This window comes from Canis aureus, chromosome 5 (genome assembly GCF_053574225.1).
Source record: "Canis aureus isolate CA01 chromosome 5, VMU_Caureus_v.1.0, whole genome shotgun sequence".
Classification (NCBI taxonomy): Eukaryota; Metazoa; Chordata; class Mammalia; order Carnivora; family Canidae; genus Canis; species Canis aureus.
In genome coordinates, this window is record NC_135615.1 from 32,959,314 (window position 1) to 32,969,379 (window position 10,066).

The following is a 10,066-nucleotide window of genomic DNA, read 5'->3' on the forward strand; positions in this document are numbered from 1 at the left end:
GGGAGTTTCCCCCAAAGGGCTAACTGGGGACACGGAGAGAGAGACACAGAGAGACAGAGGCAGAGAGGATCAGGCTCGCCCAGGGGTCCAGGGACCCGGTACGGGTCGTCTGAGCCTTCCCTCGAAGCATGTGGGGAGCGGCCGGAGCAGCTCGTGCGCTGCGCTTTCCTGGGCTGTGACGAGGCTCAGGCCGCTCTGCTTCTGCCCTTCACTCTCTATTTTGAAAACGAGGCTCTTAGGATCGGAGCTTATTTCCCATCTCGCTGGCTGTGGCTCAGTGACGGGCCAGAAGGGACTGGGATCCCAGGAGCAGATGGGTCCGGTGGGAGCTCCTGAGGGCACTCAAGGTCGCTGCTTTCCCCGGGCTCCTTCTGCGGCTGTGTTACCGCGTGTGCACGTGTGTGTGTGTGCATGTGCGTGTGCAGGCGAGTGTCCCCGCGCACACACAAGGGAGGTGAACAATGGATTTGTACTCCTGGCTGCCCCAAGGCCAGGCAGCGGGACTCGGGGCGCCCCTGGCAGTGGACACTGGGCTCCTGGCCCCAGGGCCGCCTACTGCCAGCGTTTCAGGGCCTCGGGCCGCATCCCTACCTCTGCGGGGTCTTGTCTCCAGGCCACTGAGCCTCTGGCGGCCGCCTGGCCAGCATGGGGGGGGCAGCCCTGCAGGGGGTTCTGAGGGTCTCAGCCGGTCCTGGGGATGTCACTGGCTTCCAGACCTGGTGATGTGACCCACGGGGGATGATGTGGGCAGGAGGATGTGTGCAGGGGGTGGGCACAGGGTGCAGGGAGGGGCCGGGAGAGTTGTCTGCAGGCACGAGGAGAGGCTGCGGCCCTGTGGAGAGAGGGTGCAGGGAGAGTAGGGGAAGCAGGGGGGAGGACGGGAGCACAGGGAGAGCAGGGGGGTAGCAGGGGGAGCAGAGGAAGCAGGGGGAGCAGGGATAGCGGGGGCGGGGGCAGAAGGAGAGCCCTGTTCCCAGTCTACAGGGGCACTGAGTTGCAGGGGAGGGGAGGGGCTGAGAGGTGAAGGGCAGGAGGTGCCCCCTGACCCCTGCGCCCTGGGCCCCTGGGCCGCCAGTGGGCGGGGACTCCCAGCGCAAGGGCTGCCACAGGAGTGAGGCCCCTCCCTCCCAGACTTCCGCCCTGCTCTTCCAGGGAGGAGGGGGGGACGTGGGGGGGGTGGCTTCCAGCAAGGAGGAAACCTGCCTGTGACCGCCAGGCCCCCCCTCCACAGCGCCTGGGCCGGGGCTGACGTCATCCTGGGCAGGGACTTCCTTATGAGGCTGAGCAGGGCAGCAGCAGGCGGTTGGGGAGCAGGGCTGGGGGAGCCAGCGGCAAGGGAGGAGTAGGGCTGCGGGGGGAGGTGCAGGGCTGGGGGTGGGGCGGGGGGGGGGTGCAGGGTAGCTGGGTCCCCTCCACATCCGGCCTGTTCCAGAGGAGGAGAGGGGGGAGTGGGGGAGCGGCTCGGGCTGGGGTACAATCCCCACCTCACAAAGGGTCCCTGGGCTTCAGCAGCAGGAGGGCCGGTGGGGGGGGGGGTGTCTTGGTGCCCAGATGGGTGGTGGGTGGTGTGTCCCTGGTGATGCCGGGAAGTCAGGGCGATGGACTGGGTGGCCCTGGGTGCGCGTGCAAGCCCTGTGACACCTGCAGGGGCCCTTTCCTGGGTTTCATGGTCTCCAACAAGCGGGGCAGCCTCCTCTCGGGGAAGCTGTGAGAGGTCCCGAGGGTGCTGAGTTGGGACCCCACATGCTGTCCCCCTCATGGGTGGGGCGGAGGGCTGCACGCTGCGGGGGCACATGGGCCCAGGGTCAGGAAGTGCTGCCCCCTGAGGCAGCCCTGCCGGCCGTCTGGGGACCGGGCTGAGTTTCTTGGCACCGGGGTCCACGGTACTCCTGCTGCCCAGCGTGGGACTCCCCATCGGTACCCAAGGCGCGAGCGCAGTCCCATGCAGGAAACCAGACTCACCCTCTCGGCGCTTTCCCCAGCCAGCTGAAGCTGGGGTGTAAAAAGCACATACATATATAAAAAGCAATTTCAAACAAAGAAGCTCTATCCAAGTGTTAGGACGACTAGAATAGCCAGAAAGCAAAAATGGTGATCGAGCTGACCTGGGATTGCATTCGTTTCTGGCGCGCTGGCCAGCTGCTGGGCACGGCTCGATCCGGCCAGGAGTCTCCCCGCGGAGCACCCTGGGATGCACCAAGCTGCACAAAGCCACGGTTCTTCACGGCAGTCAGGAAAACGCGCTGCGTGCCACATGGTATTGTATTCTTTTTCAGGTTTCTATCATGTTATTAAAAACGACCCTCCGTGGGGCTTCTGGGTGGCTCGGTCGGCTAAGCGTGTCGCTCTTGATCTCGGCTCAGGTCTCGGTCACAAGCTGGGGAGTTCGAGCCCCGCGTGGGGCTCGGCCCTGGAGGCAGATCCTACTTTTAAAAAACGACCGTGGGAGCGCGTCTGCATGTGTCCCCACCGCCTCCCGCACCCTCCCTACTCAAGTGTGCTCTGTGCTCCTGGGAGTTGCCCCCCCACCCCCGGGGATGCAGGCCCCGGGGCTCCCCGGCTGCTCCCTTCTCCAGGTGCCTTCATGCCCCGTAAGATGCGAGAAGCACTTCAATCACTGCACGTTAGCTTCTTTATTATTTTTTTTTAAGATTTTATTTATTTATTCATGAGAGACACACAGAGAGGCGGAGACACAGGCAGAGGGGGAAGCAGGCTCCCTACAGGACTTGATCCCGGGACCCCGGGGTCACGCTCTAGGCCGAAGGCAGATGCTCCACCACTGAGCCACCCCACACCCTGCGCCGGGCATCCTGTCTCCCAGCTTTTACCTGGAAGATGGGAAGTGTCGAGGTTCACGGTGACTTTCCGGACTCCGCGTGTGGGAGAGCCCACGCATCCCACCCCCTTGTTGCGTTCCTCCCGTTGGCCATGAACAGGCCGCGCAGCCCCCCACCCCCCACGTCTTCCCCGTTGCCGATGACGAAGCGACCGTGTGGCAAGTCTGTGCCCCACGCTCCACCGCGGAGCCGCGTGCCCTTCCCTTCCACCCACCCCTTCCTGCCGCCCATCTCAGGACTTCTAGAAAGCTCCGAACCAGGTCCTGTGAATCTTGCTCTGTGTGTCCTCTCCACTGGGTCGCATTTTAACCCTTCGCGACACAAGCTTCCCAAGGAACCACGGCTGGCACTCGGTTCTGCTCGTTTCTCCAAATCGGCCTCGTCCACGACGGGGGTGGCGCGGGGCCCACTTCACCGAGTCCTGAGCTCCCCCCGGTCTGAGCCGCCCCGCTCTGCTCCGTGCCCACCAGGGAGACAGGAAGACCAAGGCCCTGCGTGTCACCTGCCCCCCGACTTGGAGAGTTAAAAACGTGCTGTGCAGGGTCATGAGAAACGGTCGTCGTCAGGAAGTTAGAACGAGGAGGGCCACGTGGTCACGGTGCCAGTCCCCAGAGAGGTGGGAAATCCTCCCGATTTCGTGCCTGCACAGAAAGTGACGGCTTTCTCTTCCCCACAAACCCGGAACACGCATCTTGACGTGTAGACAACCAGAGGCACAGGCGGCCCCGGGCCCCCTTCCACTGTCTTTTTGTGTTTCTTGTTTCGCTTCTCCGAGGCATGTAGATGTGCATCAGGCATCCGGGATTCACCGCGCCACATGTCTGGCAGGCGGGTGTGCGGGCCGCTCTATCACATCTCATGCCCCATGTGCTGTGACCTTGGGGGAGGCCATCGCCCGTCACCATGGCTGCTTCTGTGTGAGCGAATCTGGGCCTGGGATGGTTGAGGACACACGGGGAGCCCGCTACGGACGCCGGGATCACAGCTTTGCAACCTCCGGGGAGCTCAGGCCGGCTGCACGTGTGCTGCGTGTGAAACACGGCTCCGAGCAGTTGGCGCGCCCCATGGCACGTAACCCTCAGACCCTCGTGCAGGACCCACATTTTATGGCGGAGGACGCGGAGCTGCACGGAGGTCACAGACTTTGCAGGTCTCTCAGCAGTGATGGGGCGGTGGGACCCAGAGCCAGGGGCTCACCCCCTGGAACCCTGTCTGCGGTCCTGGGGCCCGAGGCCAGCTGGCCGTTCTAGGACAGTCCTTCGCTCCATGGAATAGAGAAAGCTTTAAAAATAAATCCTGGGGATCCCCGGGTGGCTCAGCGGTTTGGTGCCTGCCTTTGGCCCGGGGCAGGATCCTGGAGTCCTAAGATCGAGTCCCTGCCTCGGGCTCCAAGCATGGAGCCTGCATCTCCCTCATCCTGTGTCTTTGCCTCTCTCTCTCTCTGTCTCTCTCTGTGTCTATCACAAATAAATAAATCTTAAAGTAAATAAATAAATAAACAAATAAACAAATAAACAAACAAATCAATCAATCCTAACTTCAGAGCGCGCCCAACAGCAGACTCCGAGAGATCGGCGGACCCCAGCGAACCGCGCTCGCCCTCAGCCCCTCACCCGCCGCTCCCGGAACCTTGGCGGCAGTGGCGGCAGCCTCCGCTGAGCTGCTCATCGTCGGCCGGTACACGTCCTGTGAGCTGCTGCAGGTGTTCCCGGAATGCTGCATTTACTGCGTAGGATTCACTTTTCGAAATCCTCCAGGGACACAGCCCATTGCAGAAGCGAGGTGTCCAGGTGCTCCCTGCAGAGGCTGGCATACGTGGTGTCGAGGACTGGGAGGCAGGTGTTGGGAGAGCGCTGGCAGGGGGGCCCCGACTGAGACCCCTGCCCCGAGCCCTGGGCGGCCGTGTCACCGGGTGCTCCTGTGCTTCTCAGCCAGCATGGGAGCCAGTGCCGCACAGGAATGGGGGGTCCCCTGTGCTCTCTCGCCAGAGGAGCATTTGCCAAGGTCAGTGAGGGGCCGGTAGGCCCCCGGAGAAGCAGCACCCACAATGATGACAATACCAGATCCCTTCCAAACCCCTTTGCACCCTCCCACTGTAAGCTCCTAGAGGACAGGGAGCACCTCTACAAAAAATAAAAAACCACCAGTACCTCCCCCATCTCGCAGTGTCCCAAGACCCTGTGGAGTGGTGGAGGTGCACCAAAAAATAAATAAATAAATAAATAAATAAATAAATAAATAAATAAATAATAAAAAAAGAATCTTAACTTCAGATTACCTATAATCGAACAAGAGTATTTGGGCGCCACTTTCTCTTCATGGCGCACCTTTGCTGCTTTTATTTTAATCAGGCAGTCATGGATAATATTAATTTTTTATTCCTCATTACGCATTTGTGGCTTCCATTGGGTGACCTTGGTGGTGCATCCAGACGAAGCTTCTAGAGTGTAAACTACACTCAACTGTCCCATCGTCTGGAAGCTTCCAGTATCTGGAATTGCTGTTTCTTTCTTTTTTTTTTTTTTTTTAAGATTTTATTTATTTATTCATGAGAGATGCAGAGAGAGAGAGAGAGAGAGAGGCAGAGACACAGGCAGAGGGAGAAGCAGGCTCCATGCAGGGAGCCCGATGTGGGACTGGATCCCGGGACCCCGGGGTCATGCCTTGAGCCAAAGGCAGGCGCTCAACTACTGAGCTACCCCAAGCCTCCCTGGAATTGCTGTGTTTTCTGTATTTTCCTCCTCACATCCCTCCTGAGCTGGGGACTGGCTTATCATTTCCTATATGCCTTTTGCGGAAATCCCATTTTCTCGTCTCTTCCTGAAGACTCCCCTGCCCCGCAGGCTCTGAAACGCCGGGATCCTTGCAGGCCCTGGCTGTTGTGCGCTGCCCTAGTGGGGTAAACGTGTGGTTTGATGCCGATGCTTTGACTTTTGGGGTCTGGCGACAGGCCGGCGCCTGCAGTTAGGCCGCCCCCACAGCTGGCGAGGGACTTGCCTGGGGGCTGACCTTTTGGAAGCAAACCCACCGGGGACCCCCGCCCTCCTTTGTTACCTGTTACATCCTGGGCCACTGTCCCTAGCCCTCCGCCCTGCAGGGCCAGTACTCGACCACCCGCTGGGCACAGCTCCTCCCCGAACCCACCTACAAAGAGGACGAGGAGGACATCGCTCAAACGAGCCAGCCCTACCCTGTGCAGGCTTCTTGGGTTCCTTCTGGTGGAAAGCACGGTAAGAGCTGCTGCCCACATTCCCCATGGCTCTCACTGCCTCCCGTCCACCCTGATGCTTCCCGCTGGGCCCGTGAGGCATCAGGGTTACCCCACCCACCCCGCCGCCAGTAAACCATCTCTTCAAAGACAGTCCTCCCCATCGGTTCGCCCCACCATCCTGAACAATGATAACACCTACACTTAAAAATACACTTCCAGGGGCACCTGGGGGGCTCCGTGGCTGAGCGTCTTCCTGTGGCTCAGGTTGTGACCCCGGGGTCCTAGGATCGAGTCCATGTCGGGCTCCCTGCAAGGAGCCTGCTTCTCCCTCTGCCTCTGTCTCTGCCTCTCTCTGTGTCTCTCATGAATGAATAAATAAAATCTTAAAAAATAAAAAAAAAGCACTTCCAGGAAGGATTCTTTTCTTCACACAGGAAGTACTTGCCAACTAGCCCGGAGCCGTGTGTGCAGTCCCTTCTGAATGAGGTGAAGAGACAGGTGCTCCATTTCCATTAAACTCTGATCTTCAAGGCTGAGACTACACGGCCCTGCTTTTTATGCTCCCACGCCACCACGTCAGCCGTGAAAAAGCGGCTCGTTATTGCTTACGTGTTGACAAAACAATATACCCACACGAGATGTTTTCCAGGAGAAAACCTACGCGATCATAAACTCCTAATAAACACATAGCGTCCATCGCTTGTCAGCGCAGAATGACGGTATTTCTCTCCAGGGTCTCGGATTTGCTGGAGAGTCTCCCGGGTTGTGAAGTGGATGGCTTCCCAGCGCAGATGGTGTTCGTTCTGCTAAAAAATAAAGGAATACCCGCCACGTGTAGGTCGAAGGTCTCGCTTGGAATGCCAAGGCCCTGCTGCTCCTTGGAGCCCTGGAGTGAATGGTTCTCATTATGCATCTGGCAGCCCATACGGGGACGTACTTACTGAGACTCAGATGCTTTATAATATGCTTAACCCGCATGACATTGAGCTCTATGTGATCAGTGATGTTCCTGAGTAGCGTGGGGTGCGAGGGAGATGCCAAGAGGGGCTACTGTGTCACATAGGACAGGTCACAGCGCTATTCCAATGACTCATTGGAGGTTCCTCTCTTGGGTAGGAAGTGGTTTCCTGGTAAAAACAAGCCTAAAACCCCACCCTTGTTGCCATAACAGAAAGAAGGAAACAGATCCCTGAAGGGGAACAGAGGGAATACACTGGGGGTGGAGATGCGTAATGCTTGCAAATCATGTCTGAAATCTTCTAGAACATATGGAAGGGAAGCACGGCTTAGCATAAACCAACGGGATCTACAGACTCCACTTGGCACGAGTTTATAAGGCAAAGACTACACTTAGGATGAGAATCTTGGAAGGAGAAGTAGGTGTGTCAGTGGTGTGAGGTCCGGGACGCAGGTAGGATGCCGAGGGAAAACAATCTTGACCGGTGGAGAACGTTCCTGGAGGGACCGTACATACAGCTAATCGCTGATTCTTTTTTTTTTTTCTTAGGATTTTATTTATCTCTTCATGAGAGACACACAGAGAGACACAGGCAGAGGGAGAAGAGAAGCAGGCTCCATGCAGGGAGCCTGACACAGGACTCGATCCCAGGACTCCAGGATCACGCCTTGAGCCTAAGGCAGATGCTCAACCACGGAGCCACCCAGGTGCCCCGAATCACCAATTCTTTACTGAGAAGAAGTGAGTGCGTGGAATCGAGGGCTATTTACTATCTTTACGGCCCATGTCCTACTCAGTACTATGAGGATGTTGTGGTCTTTATTTTCACGAAGTTATCACTTAAATAAACGGCTTTAGATGTGCGGGGTTGACGCCGCCTGCCAACGAAGACTCTGGTGCTAAAGGATATAAAACATCAGGTCACAACCCCTCCTGCAAGAATTGGGACTTTAGGAAGATGCTTTCTGTTTGAGCGTTTCCACTGCATTTATTTTTCAGACCATCGTGGCTCCGCCCTAAGTGTTTCTCTGGATCTAACAAAGGCCGTATCTGCTTTAGAGGGATATGAGTTAATTATTACTCCGGGATCTGAATTAATTATTACTCCGGGCCCTTTGGATAAACTTTTTAAGGAGATGCTGACTCATGATGAGTGCCTTTCCCGCTGAGCATTCCCTCTGGACACGAGGTTCCCATGTTTATAGAAGGATTTGGCCCATTAAACATCAAGATGGGGGGAGGGGAAGGATGTCTAGAGGTTCCTTTAAAAGAATAACTTGGTTTAAAAGGACACAGACACACACAAAATGTGTGACGCCTTGGGAGGGGTCAGTATAACGGTCAGAGGGATGTTTGGGTTCCCCGGTGGTCACCGAGGACACCGGGCATCTTGCTGTTTACTCATTTCAGGTCATCTTACTCTTTTCAAGGGAAGATGAGAAATGTCTGCATGGAATGTTCCTGGTCTCCAAGAAAGTTTTAGCTATTTTAGTCACAGGGAGGAAATGGAGCCCAGCGATGAGCCACAAGGGCCGGACGGTGACGTCTGCACTGTGTTGTTCCCTGGTGCTCAGGGTAACGGGTCATTCTGACTCCCTCCACTCCTTGCGGTTCCCCAATATTCTTATTAAAAAGGCTATTTTGAAGTCATGTGGTAACCAAGGGGGACTTCCAGCCCGATCCCCTAACCGCGTCGTAACTTCCGCCCTGTAGCACAAGGATCCCGGTTTATTTGACCTTGAGATGACTGAGATTCTTTCCTAAGAATCTGTGGTATTTATCTGATCCTAGAAAGAATTTACACCGTTCAAAGTCCTCTTCATGGGGGATCACGGCTGTGCTCAGAGACGTGGGGCTTTACTATGGGACGGAAAACTAATCGCCAGTTGACTCTCCTTTGCCACCTCTTTTCCTGCCGTGTCACTTATGTTTGTAAATCACATCCGGCGAACACCGTGGAGATCCTAGGCTGATAGAATTGGAAGGTGTACATGGTGTCTGCTCTCTCAGGGAGGGGTAGACTGTGTAGACTGTGCGGGTCCCCTTGGGGAGGTGCGGACAGTGTAGACCATGTCAGTTCCTTAGACTGTGCGGGTTCCCTCAGGGAGATATAGACCGTGGCAGTTCCCTCGGGGAGGTGTAGACTGTGTAGACCATGTGGGTTCCCTCAGGGAGGGATAGACCGTGCGAGTCCTTAAGACTCCCTGGGGAAAAAAAAAAAAAAAAAAAAAAGGACTCCCTGGGGGGTGGGTGTGTGGACTATGTAGACCATGTCAGTTCCTTCAGGGAGGTATAGACTGTGCTGTTTCCCTCAGGGAGATATAGACTGTGTCAGTTCCCTTGGGGAGGTGTAGACTGTGTAGACCGTGCAGGTTCCCTCAGGGATGTGTAGACCGTGCGAGTCCCCTTGGGGAGGTATAGACTGTGTAGACTGTGCAGGTTCCCTCCAAGAGGTGTAGACCATGCAGCTCCCCTAGGGGAGGTGTGGACTGTATAGACCATGTGGGTCCCCTTGGGGAGGTATAGACTGTGCAGTTTCCCTCAGGGAGATATAGACCGTGTCAGTTCCCTTGGGGAGGTGTAGACTGTGTAGACCATGTGGGTCCCCTAGGGGAGGTATAGATTGTGCAGGTCCCCTCAGGGAGGTGTGGACTGTGTAGACTGTGTGGGTCCCCTCAGGGAGGTGTAGACCATGCGGGTCCCCCAGAGGCCAGTCCGTTTACTGCAGTGCACCCAGCATGCACCCCCAGGGCAGGGCCTCGTCGTACCCTGTGTCCCAGCCCCTCCCGCAGGGACCCCGTCCCCCTCCTTGCGGGGCGCGCAGGCTCCCGGGCCGCTCGGGGAGCGCGGTCAGGAGGGTGCCCGGACGCCCATCCCGGGACCCCCCACCCTGGCCCTCGTGGCCCCTGACACGGCCTGTGCCCACAGCCTCGCTCCTGCCCGCGCCCCGCGATCACCGACTCCTCTGGGAGGGAGGGCGCGGGTCAGTGACGTGGGTTGTGCTCACTCTGGCATGGTGGCTTCTGTCCTTTCCTGAGGGGTGACGACACGCAGGCG

General features: G+C 57.3%; 1 long non-coding RNA gene and 1 pseudogene across 1 annotated transcript; both read left to right on the plus strand.

The window, feature by feature from the left end:
• Window positions 1–1,579: 1,579 nt before the first annotated feature.
• Window positions 1,580–4,715, plus strand: LOC144313550 (neuronatin pseudogene; annotated as a pseudogene).
• A 2,463-nt stretch (window positions 4,716–7,178) lies between these two features.
• LOC144313388 (uncharacterized) lies at window positions 7,179–8,659 on the plus strand. The gene is made up of 2 exons (XR_013379047.1): window positions 7,179–7,462; window positions 7,559–8,659. It is a non-coding gene; the product is annotated as an uncharacterized LOC144313388 (long non-coding RNA).
• Window positions 8,660–10,066: the final 1,407 nt, after the last annotated feature.